The following is a 23,372-nucleotide window of genomic DNA, read 5'->3' on the forward strand; positions in this document are numbered from 1 at the left end:
CAAAAACTTGTACCAGGTGGTCAAAGCTAGACTTTTAAAAAAATCAGAGTCTACCTACTTTACAATCAAGCACAGGCCTGAATGGATCTTTTGAATGTGAATTTAGTTGGTCATTCAAAATGATGGGATTAATTTGAGAAGGCCTAAATGGGTTCATGGATTTAAACAAATTGGAAACAAGATACAACATATGAGTCTGGCTCAAATTCAGACTATTTTCTCTAGAAATACAGTGATATATTTTCATTTTTTAATGTCAAAAGCAATTTCAGAACCAAATATTGTTGTGAAAATGTATCTCTTCCCCCAAATAATCCACCATGCCCCACCTTCCACCATCTTCCTTCATGCTGTGTTACACGCTATTTGTAGATTTCAGGGTCTTTTCAACTTGATTTTAGGATGGGTATTTTCATAGATTATGCATTCCAGAGGCACCGCGTGCATTACTCACCTATACATGAGGGTACATTCCTTACCCATATATTAGATTCGTCATCTGTTATAAGCTTCTGAAGCACAGTCTTAGAAATTGGATAGCTACGCACTTGAATACATTAACAAATGTAAACACAACATTTTTCTTAATCTTTTTTCATTAATGTCTCCTGGGACTCTGTGAGATGATGGAGGTTACACTAAATCAATCAGAAATTTTAAAATTAAAAAGAATTTTTTTAAGCATTTATTCAATTTTGAGAGAGAGAGAGAGAGAGAGAGAGCGAGCGAGCATGAAGGAGGGAGGGGTAGACAGAGAGGGAGACACAGCATCTGTTCCAGGCTCTGGGTTGCTGGATGTGGGGCTCGAACCCACGAAATGCAAGATCATGATCTGAACCGAAGTCAGACACCCAACTGACTGAGCCACCCAGGCGCCCCAGAAATTTAAAATTTTTTAAAAAGGAAAATCTTTGCAAATATGTCCTGGAGAAAAACATTGGCTTGAAATGAGCAATTCTTAACTAATGTGTCAGTTAGGTGAATGCACACCTTAATCATCAAGCAGACAGGTAATGCTAACTCTTCTGCTGTCAGCCATAAAATACTAACGATAGGACGAAAGAGTTAAATTAAAAGTTTGCTCTAGGGTATGTATTTCAAGTTCCTGATATCATTTGGGGGAATACAAAAATTTTCTTGAAATTATTCAGATATGGTTAACAGTGAACAATTTTATTCAGATATAACTGGAAGTGAACAATAACAAATCAGCAAACATAATTCATGGCAAAAGGGTCTCGAAAATACAGTGAACAAAGGGTGATCTTACCTCTTGTCTCCCATAGCACAATGGAGCAAACAGCCTGGAATGTTAAACTTTCACCTACTTCATTTCCCTCTTTCCTAGTATTTGATGCACTAACAGCCCTATACAAATTCAAGTCCTTGAAAAGTACTTTAAAATATTTAATATTGGTCACAGAGTATTGATCTACCAAAAAAAAATCAATATTCCTATTGATGTGTCCCTGTTAATCTGGTCTGCTCTTTGTGAACACTTACACAGTAAAATTCCATCATAAGATCCTATGTTATGCACTCATCTATATTAGGAACAGTCCATTTCAATATTCCTATGTTCCTGCTCATGGAATCATAGAACAGGAGGATTGAGATACTTCAGATGTAACATAGCTGAGTCCACCATAATGGATTCAGGATACAGATGTTAATTATTTCCCCAAATTTCACCATAACAAGGGCATATATGTATTTTCCAACTATTTTGCACTTCACCACTTTTACCAAATAAATGATCGAGCAGTTACTACCAGACGTTTCACACCATAGTTTTCAAATCAGTGACTATATCCTTGGTCTATCCAAACTGGGGCATCAACAAAGTGTGCCAGGCTCTGATTACGAGCCTCCCCTGATCTGCTTAGCCAAGCTGGCCTTGTCTTTTTGTCTTGTTTTGCACACAGAAAGACCCCCAAGAACCACCTGTACCATTGTTGTGGCCTTAAATATCATCGCATCCTAAACGACTGTTGTGTGGTATTCCTCAAAGGGTTAAAGGCTAGGGGCGCCTGGGTGGCGCAGTCGGTTAAGCGGCCGGCTTCAGCCAGGTCACGATCTCGCGGTCCGTGAGTTCGAGCCCCGCGTCGGGCTCTGTGCTGACAGCTCGGAGCCTGGAGCCTGTTTCCAATTCTGTGTCTCCCTCTCTCTGCCCCTCCCCCGTTCATGCTCTGTCTCTCTCTGTCCCAAAAATAAATAAAAAACGTTGAAAAAAAAAATTTAAAAAAAAAAAAAAAAAAAGGGTTAAAGGCTAGAGTCTGCTATAGCCTGTATCCTGTGTGACATTTCTTCCATGTTTTCCAACCCTCTGAATCTCTAGACTACACCTGCATAATTTCTCCAGACTTTTTAGCCCTAATACTACCTCCGTTTTCATTGGTCTGATCTTTTTTTTTCCAACTCATCCATTTAATTTTTAAAGCCAGTGATACAGTTTTCAATCTGTGTTTTCAAAATCCACTACCGGCTATTTACTCAAAGAAAACAAAAACAATAATTCAAAAAGATATATGCTTCCTATGTTCAATGCAGCAGTGTTTATGAAAGCCAAGGTATGGCGGCAATCCAAGTATCCACCCATAGACAAATGGATAAAGAACATGTGAGTCGGTTAAGCAGCCAACTTTGACTCAGGTCATGATCTCACGGTTCATGAGTTTGAGCCCGACATCTGGCTGTCTGCTGTCAGCACAGAGCCTGCTTCAGATCCTCTGTGCCCCTCCCCTCCCCTGCTTGCTTGCTCTCTCGTGCTCTCAAAAATAAATACACACTAAAAAAAAAGATGTGATAAACACACACACAATGGAATATTATTCAGCCATAAACAAGAATGAGACCTTGCCATTTGTGACAAGGTGGATGGACCTAAAGTCTATTACACTAAGTGAAATAAGTCAGACAGAAAAAGACAAATACCATATGGTTTCACTTACACATGGAATCTAAAACACAAGACAAATGAATAAACAAACAAAAAACCCAGTATCTGACATATAAATACAGAAAACAAACTAGGGGGGGGAGAAGGAAAGGGCACAGTGGGTGAAAAGGAGTGAAAGATATGGGGCTTCCCATTATGGAATGAATGAGTCACGGGAATAAAAGGTACAGCATAGGGAATATAGTCAATGACGCTGTAACAGCGATGTATGGTGACAGAAGGTAGTTACATTTGTGGTGAACAGAGCATAATATAGAGAGTGGTTGAATCACTATTGTATACCTGAAAATAATGTACCATTGTCAACTATACTCAAATTTTTTTTAATTTTTTTTAAATTTTTTTTTAACGTTTTATTTATTTTTGAGACAGAGAGAGACATAGCATGAACGGGGGAGGGGCAGAGAGAGAGGGAGACACAGAATCGGAAGCAGGCTCCAGACTCTGAGCCATTAGCCCAGAGCCCGACGCGGGGCCCGAACTCACGGACCACGAGATCGTGGCCTGAGCTGAAGTCGGACGCTCAACCGACTGAGCCACCCAGGCGCCCCTACTATACTCAAATTTAAGAATTTTCTTTTGAGTGACTGGTGGCTCAGTCAGTTAAGCATGTGACTTTGGCTCAGGTCATAATCACATGGTTCGTTAATTCAAGTCCTGCATTGGGTAAACTTGAGCCCCGCTTTAGGTGAGCCCCGCTTCTCTCTCTCTCTTTCTCTCTCTCCCTCACTCACTTGAGCCCTCTCTCTCAAAACACAATTGTTTTTTAGAAATTTAAAAATTTGGAAATTTCATTTCTAAGAAGTTCATTTTTTTCCAAATGTGCTTTATCTTTTAAAAATCTTTTTAGCGGTTGCCCTAGAGGTCATAATATGCTTTTATAACTAACTTAACTATATTTTCAAATAATACTATACTGTTTCAGACACCTTAAAAAAGATTATGAGCCAGTCCCCTTCCCATCCCCTGTAACACTGCTGGCATTCATGTCATCGTCCATACTGATCTATTAGATCAATTAAGAAGATGATGAGCTTTTGTTTTACTTCATTATTTTTCCAGTGCTTTCTCTTTCTTTTTGTAGATCTGAGTTTCTTCTTTCTGAAAAATTTCTTTTAGCATTTCTCACAGGGCATGATTGCTGGCAATGTATTCCCTGTTTTAGTTTGTCTAAAGGAAGTCTATTTCTCTTTCACTCTTGAAGGGTGATTTTGCTGGATATAGAATTCTAAGTTGGTGTGTTTTGTTTTTATTTCAACACTTAAAAATTTCACTCTGTTCTCTTCCTGCTTGTATGGTTACTGACACAAAGTTCACTGTAAATTATTATCCTTGTTCCTCTAGAGATAAGGAAACACCTTTGTGCCCTCAGCTTCTGTTAAGATTTTATCTTCGTCTTAGGTTTTGTGCACTTCATTTCTTGTGTTTTGATCCACTCTTAGACATTTGTCAATACTTGGTTTGCATTAATTCCACAATCTTTAGTTCTTGGGTTCTGATTACATATATTTTTTTCCCAACAACTCTTGCTAATATGATTTTTTCCTTTTTATGTCTTGTTATTCTGAAGTGTGAGCTCATCCTTGGTGTATCTGTTTGGGAAAAATCAACCTCTTGAGTTGATGAAGGGTCTTTTTTTTTTCTTTTTGTAAGTATGTTTTTAACTTCTGCAAGGTAGCGGTTGCAATATCAACTGTGGATAAATTTAAATTTATTTCTCAGCCTGAGTTTTTCCCAATTACAACAGTATTATGAATTTGAACCCCCAAGATATATGAGGGCATGCCTATGCTTATAAATACTTAAGCGATTTTTAAAAATTTACATACTAGACTGAAACAGGCAAAGTCCTTTGCTTGCTCCTACATTGAGAGGGTAACACTTCGAAGTATCAATTAAGAGGTCTTCAAGTATTTCAAATTCAACCTATTTGGATGTAAACTCTTTTATCTCTTCCCTCATAGATTATCAGTACTACGATAGAATTATTGTGATGATTTAGTAAGGTATAGTGTGGTGGTGAATCCCTCAACAAAACATCATTGAGTTACAATACATCAACATAGTCAAGAGTTAGTAAATTAAACATTGTTTTTGGCATAGTCACTTAAAAATAGAGGCTTTAAACCACCTAGAAGAATTCCTATCAGGCCCTGTATTGGCCTTATAAGCTAATTCCAAAAGAAAAAAAAAGACTTAAAAATTAATTACCACTATATAAATATTTTATAATTTCTTCAGAGCATAATGTCAATATTTCAATGCAAAATCCCTTGAGCCTGACTTCTGGTTCATGAGTTGCTAATGCTGTTAGTTATTTGCTATATTGAGCTCCTTTCGCCCATAAAGAAAACTGGGTTCTCTTAAAACAAAGACTAATTTTTGATTCCCCCTCCAAACCCACCTACCCCAAACCTATACCTCTCCCCCTGGCCAGCTCTCCTCGAGGTGTTCAGACTAAAATCCTGGGGTCATCTTGATTCCCCTCTCTTTTACCAATCCTATCTACTCCTCCAGCAAATCCTGAAAACCTTACCTTTAAAACGTATCCAGAATCCGAACCTCTCTCTCCAGCATGTTTGTTGTAAGCTGGTAACTAATCTATGTGCTTCTATCTTTTCTGTACTCCACAAAACGACCACAGTGAGCCTTTATTATTTATTCAGGATACGGCACTTTATTTACTGAGTCAGACCACATCACACCCTGCTCATAACTCTCCAATGACTTCTCATCTCACTCAGAATAAAATTCAAAGTTCTAAAGCAACATGCCTCAAAGACCCTATGTGATGCAGCCAGAAAGCAGAATGTCTTGCAACTCAGTTAATGTAACTCCCTTCTCAATGTCTATTCCTCAAGGAGACTGTCCCTGACTAGGGGACATAAAACTATAGCACATCCCTTGGGGCACTTGGGTAGCTCAGTCAGTTAAGCTACCGACTTCAGCTCAGGTCATGATCTCGCGGTTTGTGAGTTCGAGCCCCGCATCAGGCTCTGCACTGACAGCTCAGAGGCTGGAGCCCGTTTCGGATTCTGTGTCTCCCTCTCTCCCTGCCCCTCCCCTGCTCACGCTCTCTCTCTCTTTCCTTCAAAAATAAATAAACCTTAAAAAAAAACTATATCACAATCCCCTGTCACTTTATCCCTTCGTCTGTTGTATTATGTTTTCTTTCTATCCATAGAATCACCTAATATTCCTATACATTTCTCGACGTTTACTCATTATCTATTGATAATAATCTGTCTCTGTGGAGTCTGCTGTTATTTCTACAGGAGCCAGATCACTGGCTGGGAACAAAGTAGGTGCTTTATCAACATCTGTTCATTTATCGAGAAACATCTGTTTCACTATATTTAGTGTTCAGAATAAAGTGTTGAGCCAAATGTCCATGTGTTCAATACATTATTAAACATAGAATAAAAAATGTATATTGGTTTTATAAAGGGTGTATAAACAGATCATCTCATCTGCTTTAGGGAACTGAGTCACTTCTCTGAAGAACTGACATCTGTACAGATATGGGTGTGTGAAAGGTATTTTGAGTGACAAAGGCATTTCAGGTTGAGGATCAGCATGTGCAAAGGCCCTGTAGCAGGAAGGAGCAAGGCCTAGTCATGTAACTGAGAGAAGCCCAATGTGCCTGTTGAACACAGGAAAGGGGGAGACTGCGAGTAAGACAAATAGTGGGCAAAGCTCAAAAGTCTGCACAGATCTTGATAAAAGTATTCTTGATCCTTGGGCAACTGAGCAGTTAGTGCAGTTTGAAATATTTAGATCAGGCGATCAGGTTCCCATGTAAGAAGACAATTGTGCCTCCAGGGAATGAAATGCAGAGACTTTTGCCATAATCTGCAACATGAACTAGGAAATGGATTGCAGCCTATCTGTGGATAGTTTCCTAGAGACATCCGGAGGTTGAATTGGCATTGCCTGATGACTAATTAGACTCTGAGGAAATTGTTAAGTATCACAAACACCTCCTAGATGAATGGTTTGCTCAGATGTAAGGACAATGGCGCTGTTTGCTGCTTTGGGAGGGAAAGGAAGGTGCGAATATGAATTTGGATGCACACGCTTTTCTCTCCTTCAGCAGTGATATTTAGAGACTGCATTATTGTTCCTGAACAAACTCGGCCCTCCAATTTCTGCAAATTATGTTGGTAAGAGAGCTGCTCATTTTAAAACTATCCTCACATGTATGACTGCATCTTAAATGGGGCAGATTTTAGAAGTGTCCCAGCAAATAACTGTAATACATTATAAGGTCCCTTATGACCTTTATTTTCTCTTTGCTATGCTGCTGTGGAGTGATTTACTCATGCTTGTTTGCAGGACAAGGTGGGGGAATTTGAACCTAAAGAATATTTTAAAAAGTAATTCTTGTCTCCAAACAATTTAAAGTTTGAAATATGCAATAAATAATGTCCAAATAATAAAGTAATACATCTTCTAGGAACAGTTCTCTCTATAAGAAGCAGGTCTCATGGATTATCTTCATTGCCAATAATCAGAATCTTAAATCAGAGGCAAAATATTAGCTCCTGAAATATTAGTGTCAGTAGAAAAATACAGAGATGCTTCATCATTTAATTTCAGTAGAGGCTAGCTCAGGGTTTTCTTTCTTTCTTTTTTTTTAATTAAAAAATTTTTTTGAGACACACACACACACACACACACACACACACACACACACACAGTGTGAGTGGGGAAAAGGAAGAAAGAGAGGAGGAAAGAGAATCCTAAGCAGGCTCTGTGAGATCATGACCTGAGCTGAAATCAAGAGTGGGACACTTAACCAACTGAGCCTCCCAGGCCCCTCAACCTGAGTGTTTTCAAATAAATGACAGAAGTAAACTCAACAGAACATTTTATTAATTTAAAAACTGGTCATAAGTGGGTTTGAAATAATTCTATTTTACTGAAACATTATGAAAATATAGATCTTGAAGTCAACTATTTAGGTTTGAATTAAGAAATACTTAATCATTACTTAGATGGTTTAACAATATCAAAATATCTGAATAATTATCTATTTTCACTCTTTTTTTTTTTTAACGTTTTTATTTTTGAGACAGAGAGAGACAGAGCATGAACGGGGGAGGGGCAGAGAGAGAGGGAGACACAGAATCGGAAACAGGCTCCAGGCTCTGAGCCGTCTGCCCAGAGCCCGACGCGGGGCTCGAACTCACGGACCGCGAGATCGTGACCTGAGCCGAAGTCGGACGCTTAACCGACTGAGCCACCCAGGCGCCCCTATTTTCACTCTTTATATAAGTGGCTGCTACTCTATGGAAACAACCACAATCATATATATATATATATATATATATATATATATATATATATATTATTAAATTTAAATGCAATATATTAACTTTGCATCTTGGTTCAGAGTATAATACTGAAGAAAACCAAAAACAACACTGGATCTAACCCACGAGGGAATAACACACACACGCACGCACGCACGCACGCACACACACACACACACGCCCATGAATCTAGCCATTTTCCATTACTGCCAAGTATATTCTGACTTAGAAAGTGAGCCAAATGTCCCAGAGAAAAGAAAAATCACAAGCAGCTCTTTGAAGTAGATCTGACTTGAACCACCTAGAGCTCCAAAGCACATTGAAAAAGAATCTTTTCATGATTTGAAGGAAGTCATCTCACTGTTGCTGAGCATGACTGGGTAATCAGAATTGGAGTGGGAATCTATAGGGAAAAATTACTGTAACACAGATTGGTTATCCTTGGGGTGTGATTCAGTCGGTTGGGCATCCAACTCTTGATTCCTGCCCAGGTCATGATCCCAGGGTCGTGGGATCGAACCCCGCAATGGGGTCTGCGCTGAACGTGGAGCCTCCTTAATATTCTCTCTCTCTCCCTCTGCTACTCTCCCCCCCCAAAAAAAAAATAAATAAATTAAATTAAATAGACTGGTTATCCTTACATGAATAACTAAGCCTTACATAAAAGATAGGATTACCATATTTGAGTTTATATAACATGTATCTTGATATTCCAGAGACAATATATTTGGCAAAATTACTAGAAAATCATGTAATAATCATTTCATTATTGAACAGAATTTGTATAGAAGAAACTTCTTACTAACTGACAAGGTTGGGCTCTTACAAAGAAAGCTGCTATAAACACTTGTCTGCATGTCTGTGTGGGACATAGGTTTTCATGCCCCAGAATAAATATCTAGGAGTTGAATGGCTGGGTCAGAAGGAAAATCTATGTTTCACTTTTTAAGAAATCCTCAAACCGTTCTCTTAAATGATTTTATAATTTTGTATCCTGCCCAGTAATGTAGGATGGTTCCAGATGCAAGAAATACCATCCTTTGGTATTTTCAGGTGCAGTGGTATTTCACTGTGGTATTAATTTGAATATCCCTGATGACCAATGAGGTTGAGCATCTTTTCACCGGCTTCACAGCAAATTGTATATTTTGCAACTCACGTGTTCAACTATTTTGCCACTTATTTTAAATAATTTTTTTTATTTTAGAAAGTTTTAGATTTATAGAAAATTTGTGGACACAGTACAGTGTTCCCTTACACCCTTGACCCAGACTCCCCTATTATTAATATTTCATATTAGCATGCTGAGTTTGTTAATTTAAATGAGCTGAGATTAAAACACTACGAAAACCCATACTTTATTCAGCTTTCTTACTTTTTACCTTATGCATTTTTTCTGTTCCTGGATCCCATTTGTGATAACGTGTTATATATAGTAATCATGTTTCCTTAGGCTACTCATGAAAATTTCTCAGACTTCTATTTTTGATGACCTTGACAATGCAGAGTAGTGGTCAAGGATTTTGAAAAATGTACCTCTACTGGGATTTTTCTGATATGTTTCTTATGATTAGCTTAGGGTTATGGGTTTGGGGAAGGAAGAATACAGGGGTACAGTGTAATTTTTTATCACATAATATCAAGGGTACATAAATCAATGTGACTTATTTCTCTTGATGTTAACCTTGATCTCCAGGCTGAGGTAGTGTTTGTTGGGTTTCTCCACAATCAAGTTACTCTATTTTTTTTCCCTTTTCCATATGGCGTTCTTGAGAAGGAGGTCACTGGTGCAGCCCACACTGAGGAGAGGGATTTATACTTCAATTCGCAGGGGGCAGACTACGTAAAATATTTGCAATTCTTCTGCAGGGCAGATTTGTCTCTCCTCCTCCATTCATTTATTAATATCTGTATGGACTCACAGATTTTATACTTATTTTATACTTTGTGTTATAATCTAATACCACTTTATCTCTTTTATTGCTCCAATCAACCCTCTTTAGCCATTGGGAACTCATTCAGTTGGATCTTGTGTTGCTTTGACATTCACTGTAGTTTTTTGTTTGCTTGTTTGTACCATTTCCCTACTTCTCAGCACTGCAAGACACAACAGGCTCACCTTGTGTCTTCTTTCCCAGTTTCATAACTAGCATTTTCCCAAAGATCCCCCAATCCTTTGAGTGGAAATGTGGATGTCTAGCAGAGATAGTTTTCCTTATAAAGTTTCACATGACCAGAGTTTTTTTTTTAATATATTTTTTTAATGTTTATTTTTGTTTTTTAGAAAGAGAGACAGAGCATGAGCGGGGCAGGGGCAGAGAGAGAGGGTCAGACACAGAATCTGAAGTAGGCTCCAGGCTCTGAGCTGTCAGCAGAGAACCCGACACGGTCTAGAACTCAGCAACAGTGAGATCATGACCTGAGCCGAAGTCGAACGCCTGACCAACTGAGCCACTCAGGCGCCCCCAGAGAAAAAGTTCTTAAATAATAATTTGGTAAAGCAGGATAATTCAAATAATCTTTATTTATCAATTAGTACTTTGTATTTGAATCTAGGCTTTGGAATCTATGTAATGGCTCCTACTAAACCTTACAAAAGCCAATCACGCTTTCTAGATGTTTTAATTATTTTAAAAACCAGTCTGTCAAAATAGAATTTCATGACAGGTGTAAAATTTACTGAAGTGGCCTTTTCCAGCTATTCTTGCCAACCTAACACACTCTTGGGGATAAGAGAAGTGGGCTAAAGTATTTATTATATGCCTGCTCTACCTATAGTTGTCTTCCAGTGAACCTTCCTGTGTAAGGTGCAAAGGCACCCGACACACTCGGTTGGGGAGACAAGGGTACTATATTGTAATGATGGCAAACTCCTGGAGACACCATTACATTTACAGTCTAGTTTCAATTGTGCTCTACATTAGGTACATAATACAGATATTGTAAAAATCACTTAGGAGCCTTGGGTCACTTTCTGTTAGGTGAGGAGGTTAGATTAGAGGATTTAGCAAGATTCTCTCAAGTGCTAACATGTTCCACTAACGCAATGCAACACAGAATTAAGAGTTGAACTACTGAGTATAATTACTACAAGAGTTCAGAGAATAGAAACGATGATGTTCACTGAAACCACGGGGGAGGAAATGATGAAATATGTGTGACAGGGGATTTTAGGCGACTGCAAAATATTTAGTGCTTGGATTTATAACCAAAGTCAAACGTTTATGACCTGGTAATCACCCTTATGTTTTATTTCATGTGACAACAGCATCGCTAACCTGAGCCACTTTCAATCAAATTGATCGGTTGTTTTATTAAACAGCTTACTGCTTATTACTGGGCTGAGGTCTAACAGAAATGTAGGACAGGTGGTTCACTGAAGAATAAAACACAAAGGTTATTTTAAGCCGAACTTATTTGTAAGAGTAGAATTCCTGTTCTTTTAGTTGTCCCTCACTAATGAACTGCTCCTAGTGCTAACAGCAATCACTGCTGGCTGGAAAATAAGATGGCTTTTTAAATGATTCCCAGACATTAGAGAATTCTGGTTAGAGATTCTACTTGAGTTATTGTTTCTGGCCCCAAGAATTGTGTGAATCCCCACTTGCAATCAGAGAGCAGCATAGAGAAGGATCTACCAAGTGTGGCAAATAATGTTTGCTACCAACTGCTGCTCATCATTTTCTCTGACAGATTCAGCTCACGATTAGAGGCTAAAGTAACATTCCCCACGGTGCTGAGATGTGAATTCATGAAAATAGCTGCCATCGGTAAACATTTTAAGTGTTGAAACAGCCATCCGCTTCCAGTCCCAGGGAAAAAGATATGGTATAATGAAATTAATAAAAGGAATAGATGTGCTTCCTGGATTCAGATCCTGTAGCACAGGGAAATTCACGTGTTTATGGGAAGAAGGTGAAACAAAATTTTATTTTGTGCTTCTGATTCCCAAAAGCAAAATGCCCCAAATTAAAGATTTGGGAAGATGTTTTGGCTACATTGAGAACCTTTCACAAAATCACTTGGATGGGAGTTAAAGTTCAGATGCTAAAACTTTATCAATGGGACTCTGCTCTTGCATTATTCCTTATAAAGAAGTTTTCATTACCATATTACAGTGTGTTTTCTACTCTTCTTGCTAGGTTGGTAATTGCGAATTGAAGAGAACTTCTATCTGTTCACGTAGAAAAAAACAAAAGTAAACAATAGGAAGAAAGCAGATGGGAATTAAATCCTGAATAACAACCCAAGTTCTCTTGAGCCGGTATAATTGACGAGTCGAAAGAACTCTCTTTTTGCAGCAAATCAGAAAACCAAGAATCTTGCCTTTACCACCAATTCGATGTGGAAACAAACAATCCATGTTATGTGTCAGGGTTTCAGTTCTTACGGAAACAAAATGAGTAAATAGGAAAGGATCATCTGTAAGATTTCTTCCAGGCATAAATAACTGATATTTACGTTAGCGAGAACACTACTGCCAGAGCAGAACCTTCAGATAAAAGAAAGACTCCACGCTGGTAAAGAAAATAAATAGAAAAAGGAAATCAAACACTAAGAAGCTGGCTAGACTTACACAAAAAAACCTGACAAGAATCCCATTTGTAAGGAGGGGTATTAGACCATAAAAAAATAGACTGTTTGCATGTTAAAGTCTGGCCTTCATAATATAGATGAGGAAATTGGCCTCGGATGAGTGCAGGGCCTGGTTTGAAGTCAGGGAGTGTACAGAATGTGAGACTGGAATCGAGGATCCCCCGACTGCCAGGAAGCTGTCTCCAGGGCACCAGCTGCCCTAGCGTCATTCTGTCATTACCGCCACATTCGTCATATTACATGTTCTTCCTCTTCCTTTCAGCTGCTCAGAGAGATTAGATTTTCCTCCATAATCATTCATTCAGCAAGTATTTATAGAGCACATATACGTGCCAGGTACCACTCTCTAAGCAAGGGATATACTGCTGTAGATGATGGGGCATTTTTCTGTCATTAGAAGCACGCACAACAAATGTTGTGTGAAAATATTTCTCTCGGGGCGCCTGGGTGGCTCAGTTGGTTAAGCATCCAACTTCAACTCAGGTCATGATCTCATGGTTCATGGGTTTGAGCCCCGCGTAGGGCTCTGTGCTGACAGCACGGAGCCTGGAGACTGCTTCAGATTCTGTGTGTTCCTCTCGGTCTGCCCCTCCCTATGCACACTCTGTCTGTCTCTGTCTCCAAAATTAACATGAAAAAACATTTCTCTCTGGATGACATTTCAGGCCTCTCTAAGCACTTCTTTAGTCAAAATGAAATATCAGCTCAGATTATCTGCTGTATATGGGCAGACAAAAACTGAACATGGACAACGTGCTACCATGATTTAAACATATTCCTTTGAAAAGATACAAGTTTGAAACAAAAATTACCAAGGCAAGTCTTTTCTGTTTCCCAAAAATACTCAAAAAAGCTATGGATCTTAAATAGATACAGTAAATGTGCACAGAATGAAATTCATCCACTTAAACATGAATCCATCATTCTCAGAAGTGCTGACGGGGAAGAAACAATTGTAGTTTTTTGTACAATTTTAAATTTACTTACCTTATCTATTTAAGTATTTGGATATTTATTATAATTACATGTACTTAATTTTTAAAATTTTGAAAGGCTATTAATTATAGAGATGTAATTACAGAGATTAATTATAGAGATAATGATGCCCCAAAGAAATCAATTCTCTAATACAGAACACCTATGGGTAACAGAGATGAATAAAAATGATAAAAATACTAAAAAGAATGTTTTTAAGGTTTACATTAGTTTTCCCCATCCGTAGCCTACAATGTTATGTTTACTCATCTTTAGAAGATGTTAACATGACCTCTATAAAAAAATTTCTGTAAAAATTTTTACTTATGGGGGTGCCTGGGTGACTTAGTTGGTTAAGCATCCAACTTTGGCTCAGGTCATGATCTTGCAGTCTATGAGTTCAAGCCCCAGGTTGGGCTCTGTGCTGACAGCTCAGAGCCTGGAGCCCGCTTCAGATTCTGTCTCCCTCTCTGTCTGCACCTTCCCCCTACTCACACTCTGCCTCCTTCTCTCTCTCTCTCTCTCTCTCTCTCTCTCTCTCTCTCTCTCAAAAATAAATAAACATTTAAAAAATACTTTTTAAATTTTTACTTACATAAAAATGCTGACCGGACATGAAATACAAATTAGGTGTATATTATCCTTAAAATTCCCCTAGCACTAGACAGGTACTATGGGTAATTCTGGTGGTACTCAGGATAATCTTACATACAAGCAGATGCAGAATCCTTGAGAAGATGTATTTAGATGCCCAAACAATTTAGATCGCTTAATAAATAGGCAAAATCCAAATAAGCAAGCCAACAACAACCCAAACATTGCATGATAAACTTTGTAAAACCAACCGGCAAGCCAAACCTCCCTATTACATAAATTGAGAAAAATTGTTAAAGTAAGTTTCAAGACCGAAGCACAGGGAATGACAAATGTGTATGAAATTTTTAAACATCATGCCAGATAAAACTTGGCGGCTTTTATGGATAATCATCAAAAGATCAGAGTCCGAAATGAAATGATTTCTTAAATCTCAGAGTTGGCAGCTGCCCTTGATGAGACGCTGAAATTAAACCACTGCAGTCAATTTGTTGGCTCAGATCTCCCTCGCAAAGCAGGCCGGCTGTGCTGACCAATGTGAGAATCTGTGGCTGTGAACTTGCCTCCCTAAAGATGTGTTCCATGTATCTACCAGCTCCTCTCACTACTGCCCTACCTCATCACATTCCACAAAAGAGAAATCAAGTGACATTTTCATTTCCACTTAAAAACCACCTCGCCAAGGCCCCAACTTCGTTAGGTTCTGCTCCTGTTTTCTACTCACCACGAGGGGCAGTTCTGTCCATGGACTACGGTCACCATTTTTCTAGCAACCAATAACCTTTCTCTCGCCGGTTACTGAGCGTTTGTAACAAAGCTCTTTGCCCTTTTCTTTTTTAAGCTCCAGCTCGTGTTTTCCTTCTTGCCAATGCCACCTATCTTAGAATTTTGCTAGGGTAGCATCTCATGCCCTGGTGCTACTTTCTAGGTCATGTTTCTGCTCCTGCACAGAAAGCCACCCCGGAACTTCCTGATTTAAAATAAGAATACTTTTGGGTGCCTGGGCGGCGCAGTCAGTTAAGCGTCCCATCTCAGTTCAGGTCATGATCCCTGATTTGTGAGTTCGAGCCCTGCCTCGGGCTCTGCTCTGCAGCTCAGAGCCTGGAGCCTGCTTTAGATTCTGTGTCTCCCTCTCTCTCTCTGCCCCTCTCCTGCTCATACTCTGTCTGCCTCTCTCTCTCAAAAATAAATAAATATTAAAAAACATAAAACAAGAATACTTTGTTACTGCTTACCTAGTCTACAGGCCAGCTGGGCAGCTCTCTGGTCTCAGATGGCCTCTCTCTTCTGTGTAGAGCACCTGTGGGTCAGCGAGGCATCTCTCCTCCCACGGGTGGTCTGGCTACGCTTCTCCCTCTCATACCCCAGCGGGCCAGCTCAGGCTCTTTCCCAAGGAGGCCAGAAGGTTCTGAAAGAGAGTACAAGCAAGGTAAGCCTTCTCGAGTCCTAGGCTTGGAACCGGCACAACCACACCTCCTTCGTTGGCCAACACACATCTCGACACCAGCCCAGATTCGACAAATGGGAAAACAACTCCTATCTCTTAAGGGGAAGAGGCTGGACCACAAAGGTGGTCAACAAACGGGACAATGAGGTCAGGTTAAAATAACATTTTCCCCCGGATTTCCTATGTTCTGAGTCGATGCCTTAATTAACTAATTAAACGGAGGAACACATACGCCATAAAGAGCCAGTACTGACCCTCTGTCGTTAAAGAGGAAGAAGGTCCCTCTCTCTGAATGATCAAAAGCGGTACACATTTCTATTTGATATCATCCGTTTACTAAGGGGAAATCACACTGAATACGTGTACTTTATATAGTGTGGCTGTGAAAAACGTACCTAACGATTCCTTTTTTCCCTTTCGTTCTCCGTTCCACCCAACAGCATGAGTGAGAGAAACACCATGACTAGAATTCCACTGCCATCTGCACACACGTAAGGCGATCGATCCGCTTTGGTTCCGAGTCACGTTTGTGGCATTTCATAAAACGCACCAGGTACGTGTCTTACTTAGGTCCTCGCTTGTCCTGAAATCATAAAATAAAATGAATTTTCCATGGCAATCTCTGTGTCTGTAGTTTAGTACAATACAGTGAGTGACACGAACCAGCAAACTTCCTGATGGTTTAAAAGCACAGTAAGCACACCAGCACCCACTTTTCCTCCCCCTATGTAGGTGCCACGTGGTTCCCCCTCATACGTCTGGGTTCCCTGTTAGATAATTTTCATTCCTGCTTCCCCAGGTTCCTTCTCCAAGCTCTCACCTTCTGCCTTCTCAACAGAAATCACACCGATGATAGGTGTGAGTTTTGCTTTTTTTTCACGACAACAACGGAAGACTTCCCATGAAGAGCCATACTGTCAGATAATTATGAGCCAAAGGCTTATTGTATTTTAAACAGTTTAAAAAATTTTTAATGTTTCTTTTTTGAGAGAGAGAGAGAGAGAGAGAGACAGAGACAGATCATGAGCGGGGGAAGGGCAGAGAGAGAGGGAGACCCAGAATCTGAAGCAGGCTCTAGGCTCTGAGCTGTCAGCACAGAGCCCAACGCGGGGCTTGAACTCACAAACCGCAAGATCATGACCTGGGCTGAAGTCGGACGCTTAACCGACTGAGCCACCCAGGTGCCCTGAGGCCATTTTTATATTTTAAAATGATCCCTGGGTGATTCCACTGCATAGCCCAACTCAAGGACTGTTCCTAGCTGCTCAACAAATATTCCTTTGACTATGTTGTATTTAATTTTCTAGAAACATGAATACTGTTTCTGAATTTACCGACACCTTTTGAATCAGCATTTTATTCACTGTTCTCACGTGTGCACAGACTACCTTTCCTGATAATGGGTTCTTGTTAGGTTACATGAGTCGAGTAACCACATGACAAAGAAAGACAGAATATGCTTTGCATACAAATTGCTTCAGCTAATCATATTTTGAGGACATAATTAGCAGCCTGGGGAAAAATAAACAAAGATAGCTGTAGGTTCTGATGCAACATCTTCAGGCCTTAATCTCTCCGGTATGGGAAATCTGAGTAAATGTATGCTCCTTTGAGAGTGGCCAAATCGGATAGTGGCATATATTATTATTCAGCACCTTTGATGAGTTACAATATTAATTAAATGTTACAACTAAAGGACATTCAATGCAAATGAGGATAACTTTATAAAGTGATTTGGAATCTGTCCATCTAGGTCATAAACAAGAAGTGACTTTTGTTGGTTTCCATACAAGTCAAGAAAACTACATTTTTCCATAAAGTGGAACACGTGTCCACACAGTACTGCAATGATAGTTGCATGCACACCAATGATAGTTAATTCAGCAAGTTTATATTGCCCCCTACATTGGTGGGCCCTGTGAGTTCATCATACTACAGTTTCTCTAGCCTATGACTTCGTTGATTGCAAGGTGAACATTTGGATGTGCCACCGAGAGAAAAAGTCAGTGATTAAAACACACTTTCCACTGCTGTCTTAGAATAAGGAAAATACAGTAAAATTTATCGAACATTTACTATGCACCAGGCATCGTGCCAAACTCTAAACATCACAATAACCGTATGAGGCATCATTATAATTCCTGACCTGTGGAGGGTGTGGGGTGGGGAATTAGGTTCAGGGAAGTTACATCACTTCCCCAAGGTCACGTGATCAGGTACTGAGCTTCAGAATCCCATCTTTAACAATGTAGTACTCTACTACTCACAGTCTATTTGAGAACAAACAAAATTTTCAAAATAAGATAACATGCAGTTTTGCACAGGGTTTGCAGAGGATTTCATGGTACCTCAAAAGAAGGACACTGAAGTTCAACTCTGGGTTCTTAGAAAGTATCCTGGAGCAGAGAGAGCTAGTTTTTAAAATACCTTGAAAAACAGGTTTTGCTAAACACGTAAAGCCTGTTTGCTAATTTGCACAGGTAACTCGATTATAAAAAGAATCTGAGAATTTGAGAGAGAGAAGAACATTATAAATCATTTAGAGCTTTTAGAATGAGGAACTTGGAACCCAGGGAGGTCAGTGCACTTGCTGAAGGGCAGAGTAGCAATTCATTGTGCAGGTAGTACAGGGCTAATAGCTCAGGACCTGCTTTCGACGATGTCATTATTTACAGTGCAAATTATAAATTCTGTAGACAGGGTAACCCAGTGAAAAGTACTCAGGCAAGGTAGAGACACAACTGGAATTTTTATTCTAAAAGTGTTTCATTATTGGCAACGGGACAGATTTTGGGCGAAGGAAGACAAGTATCGAATTATTATGTAAGTTGGATGGTTCTCCAGGGAGTAAATTGGACACCCAAGACCACAACTGGTAACATCTATAGACATTTTTGATTGTCAGGACTAAAGGGAGGTGCTACTGGAACCTGGTGGATAGAAGCCAGGGATGCCACTAAGTATCCTATGATACATGGAACAGTCCCCTCCTGCTAACACACACACATAACAAATCTGGCCTGGATGGTAATGATGCTGAGATTGGGTAATCCTTTGGTGGTCCAAGAGGACATCAAAATCTGAACTAGCACAGCTCGGGGGAGTCAAGTTTCATTCATTCATTAAATACTCACTGTGGATCTACTTTTGTGCCAGGGACTGTGACGTACTCCAGACAAAACAATAAAGATATGCACAGGGAACCCCTGTCCTCACATGGCTTACAGCATAGTGGGGGATATCAGTGAGTACTGAGCTACTTAAATATAACATTAAGAGGATCACGGTGGTGGAGGGGCGCCTGGGTGGCTCAGTTGGGTGAGCATCTAACTTTGGCGCACGTCATGATCTCATGGTTCATGAGTTCGAGCCCCACCATCGGGCTCGCTGCTTTCAGTGCGGAGTCTGCTTCAGATCCTGTGTCCCCACACCCCTGCAACTAAATAAAAAATATCAGAAAAAAAAAATAATAAAGAGGATCAGGTTAGTGGAAATGCCGTGTTGGGAGTGCATCAACCTTTTCACAATTAAATTATAATTGATCTGTGCAGCCTACCATATATATGGTGGTACAAAAATAATGGGACTACCCAACACTTCTTGGTTTACATCATACTCCACTGAGGAAGTAACATTTAAGGCCATCTTAAGATGAAGAAAAGGAGGAAAATCCTCCACGATGCTGGAACACCATCTGCAAAAAACTGAGAATTAAAAGGAAGGGAACGGATGGCAACCAGATCACAGAAAAAGATGTGTGGGAAAAAGGAGGATGATGAGGGTCACCGGGGCAAGAGCACACAGGCCAATCATTGTTTTCAATCCAGCAACGGAAGGAAAGTGCCCTGAAGGGCTGACTCACAAGAGAACAATATCCCCTGATTTCCGGGGAAACCCGTGATGATATAAAAATGAAAACAGCAACACCACACGCAGCTGTGCTTTCTGAATGGTACAGGGGTATGATTAGAGTTTAAGAGTTTGTGATTCACGTACCTCCTTTCAGGTACTCGGGAAGGGCATTATTTAGAATGGTTCTACAAACTTTGGGATTGGATTTCAGCGCAGTCACACACACACACACACGCATATATTCTTTACTTAAGCCTCAATACATTTCTAAAGAAACCACTGTAGTAGCTATGAATTTACTTATTTAAAGTCTTCAGAATGAAAGAAATAAAGCACCTCTTAATGTGGTATTTCAGTGAAATGTGGCCTTTACTAAAGACATTTTAAAGTGCAAAGGAAGCTTTTTTTTTTTTTTAAGAGAGTACAACCTAAAACAGGAGAAGAGGTGTTTTGTTTTTTTTAATTTTGGGGGGGGGGTCAATCTTGTATTTCCTTCTTAACAAAAATTAGTTTTGGAGAGAACGCCATCCCTCTGATTTCATGGTATTTATACGAAAAATTGTGCCTTTCCCAAGAGTAGTAATTAAATAACTGAAAAAATTAAGATGATAGGGAATTAGTGGTGCATAAAGAAAAGAGCCATTTCTTTTCCTTTAAAAGATATTTGTGAGGTTTAGTACGGCCTCTGTGTGGCAGAATGGTGAATCTCTGTAGTGTTTAAAATATTTAATACACAGTTTACCTGTGACAGAATTAAACTCAACAGTGAATTAACATGAATTAACAATTTGTATATAAAAGCAAGATGGCAAAGAGGAATGGGCACAAGGTATCAGCATCTAACCAACCTCACTGTGAATCTTGGCTGTAGCCTCTGACCTGTCCACCCAGCGGCCAGGTAGGTTCACGGGAAAGTTGGATTTTACTATTGCGTCAAGGATCCGTTACTCAGAAACTGAATACTGTTGGAAAAAATGGTGTCTAAGAAATAGAAAGCAAGGCACTATGTGACAACTTGTCAGACAGACTCAACTACTGGAGAGTGTTTCAGCGATGTTCCTATGGGGGGGGGGAACTCTGATACTAAATCAAGGGTAAGGTTCAGATATGCCACCTGTTTTAATATCTTTAATTTTATTTGAGAAGATTTGCCCAAATCCAATGCAAATGAAAAGGCGGGATTAGGATACAGAGAAAGTGGACATGACTTCAAACTGAGAGATTATTTCTTGCCTCTAACATTTTGATCATTTGAAATCATTCAGACACTGAGCTGACATACATATTCTTTAAAGTATCACTGATGAGGCTCACATGATTCTTGTCGTCTGAAGACGGCATTTCACTCACAAACTCCTATCATTAATGATAACCGAGCATGATAAAAATAATTAATGACATATCAGCATTTTTCGTTTTAAGAGAGCTGTACTCTGAGATAGGAGGTTAGTGAGTATTTCCAAATTTCCTGGAGGGTCGAGAAAGCTTGTTACATTATTACTTGCAATTATAATGATAGAAAAACAATGACAGGTTATGGCTTTGTTTCCAGGGAATTATACTGAAATATGGAAAATAAATATGAAAAATCACAGTATTTTCTAAGTTATATATCTGCTTCAAACTGGTTTGTATACTTGGGATACAAAGTTTGATAAATTTCCTCTCCCCAGCTGAATGATTATAGCTCCTTGGTGAGCTGACCTCCTATTTAAAATGTAAAATGAAGTGTCAAAGCTGCCAAAAGTGTCTTTAACGGACTGGACAGGGGAAAGAGTAATTGAAATTCAGAGCAAGCAATTAACTCCATGGTTCATCAAATCACGAAATCTCCCCACTTTTTTTTTTTTAAAGATTTTTAAAAACAAAACCCATGATAATCAAAAGACTTCCTTCTTGTAAATTAAGCATGTAAAACCACATCTGCTTCTTCAGGATAATTAATTCATTGACATTTGAGTCAACTGATAGGAGCACAAGCTAGTGCCATTAGTTAATTAATAACTTAAGAAAACACGTGTGGAGTGCCACTGCGTCCCAAGTCGTGTACCAAGTGCTGGGGACACAGCGAAGAAAAGGTGGTATCATGGCCCTCACAGAGCATGTGGTCTGTCACGGGATTCTAATTTCAGGCTTATCAGGAAGTGACCGTGGGTCAAGGGTGGTCACAGAGATGCTGTCTGGGGCCAGACTGTTCAGGCAAATAGGCAAGCAAGGTGGGAAGAAGGAGTCTGACGATGGCCAAACACAAATGCCCTTGAAACCAAGTGGGAGCACCAGCTTCTAGTTGGCGCCCTCTGCTTTGGAGGGGTGAGGGTAGGGCGCTCTAAACGTGGAGGGAAGTGGGAAGTCAAGTGTCGTGAGACTACCGCCCACTGCTCATGTAAGTACTTGCCTCTGGTCCCCACTGAGTCTAAAACTAAACTGGATGGTTGGTGATGGGTCCAGTCCTGGCAATCTGATTCAGAGTCACGCATTAGGGGATAGTCCTGTGATGAGAGAGCCACCTACAGGGAGCAGGGTCTCAAACTGGATTCTAAGAAGATTCTAAGAAGAGGGTTCATCATTGCCTTGGAGGAAGCAAAGGGCACTGGCCATCACTGCCAGACCCCCAGGCATCCCCAATCTGTCCCTGCTTCAACCAGAGCAGCGCCCCTTCTGGCTTATTATCCAAGGGATTAGAAGTGGCTTTTCTGCTTTAAAAATATGAAAAGAAATTGAGAACAATTAGCTAATTAAGCATTAAATCCTTTAGTATTTAGTAAATTGTAAACATATAAATAAAATAGGAAATAAATATATAAATTATAAATTATATAAAACAAATAGGATTATATATATACACATATATATGAATATGAACATATTCTATATAAACATATACATATGAATATATATATACATATATATATGTATATATATAAAGACATGAGGTTTTTGGCTCTTGAGTGGCTCTTTCCTGGGATACTAGCCCTACCACTTACTAGATTACTAGATGTGTGTCTCCGGTGGAGTTACCTAATTCATCTAAGCCTCAGTTTCCTCTACCAAGTGGGGGTAATAATGGTACCCATCTACTAGCGTGGCTGAGAGAATGGAGAGTCAATACAGACAGTGCAGAGAAGACAGCGTGGCACAGAGCACGCTCCCAAGTGGGGTCACAGATTTTCTTTCTGTGGCCAAAGGCACCTGCTGCATCAAGGAAGACTGGGACTGTTAAAAGGTGGAGGAAAAAAGCAGCATCGGTATTCTGCTTTTGACTTTTCGCTAAGATTTTTGAGTCCCTAGTGACAGAATAGCTCTTGACAAGTGAAGAGGCTTTGTTTGGGAGAAAAGGTCATGGTCAAGTCAAATCCTTTATTCTGCCTTTTGAAAGCTAAAATGGGGTGGCTGAGAGTGTGAGGTTCACTGTGCATGACGAGGTAGGGACAATGTGGAAAGGAAGGTGGTCAGTAAGGGAAAGTGGGAGAGCAGTGTGGTGTCCTGCCCTGGCGCTGCGAGTTGGTCAAAGGGGGACATGAGTGGCAGAAAATGTACCAGGGTGCCTTCTCCCTATTACCCCTCACAGGGCATCAGAGGTACACAAAGTGCAAAGTGGAAGGTGGTCCCTGAGATCAAAGCCTTCAGACAGTGT

At 39.8% G+C, this 23,372-nt stretch overlaps 1 long non-coding RNA gene across 1 annotated transcript in view; it reads right to left on the reverse strand.

Moving 5' to 3' along the window:
• The window catches only part of LOC131499630 (uncharacterized), a 53,614-nt gene that overhangs the window by 15,830 nt on the left and 14,412 nt on the right, over positions 1-23,372 (reverse strand). The window contains exons 2-3 of the long non-coding RNA XR_009255986.1: positions 16,345-16,469; positions 15,675-15,847 (exon numbers count right to left, since the gene is read on the reverse strand). This is a non-coding gene — a long non-coding RNA (uncharacterized LOC131499630). The remainder of the gene's footprint in view (positions 1-15,674; positions 15,848-16,344; positions 16,470-23,372) is intronic.

Source organism: Neofelis nebulosa, chromosome 17, assembly GCF_028018385.1.
Source record: "Neofelis nebulosa isolate mNeoNeb1 chromosome 17, mNeoNeb1.pri, whole genome shotgun sequence".
Lineage (NCBI taxonomy): Eukaryota > Metazoa > Chordata > Mammalia > Carnivora > Felidae > Neofelis > Neofelis nebulosa.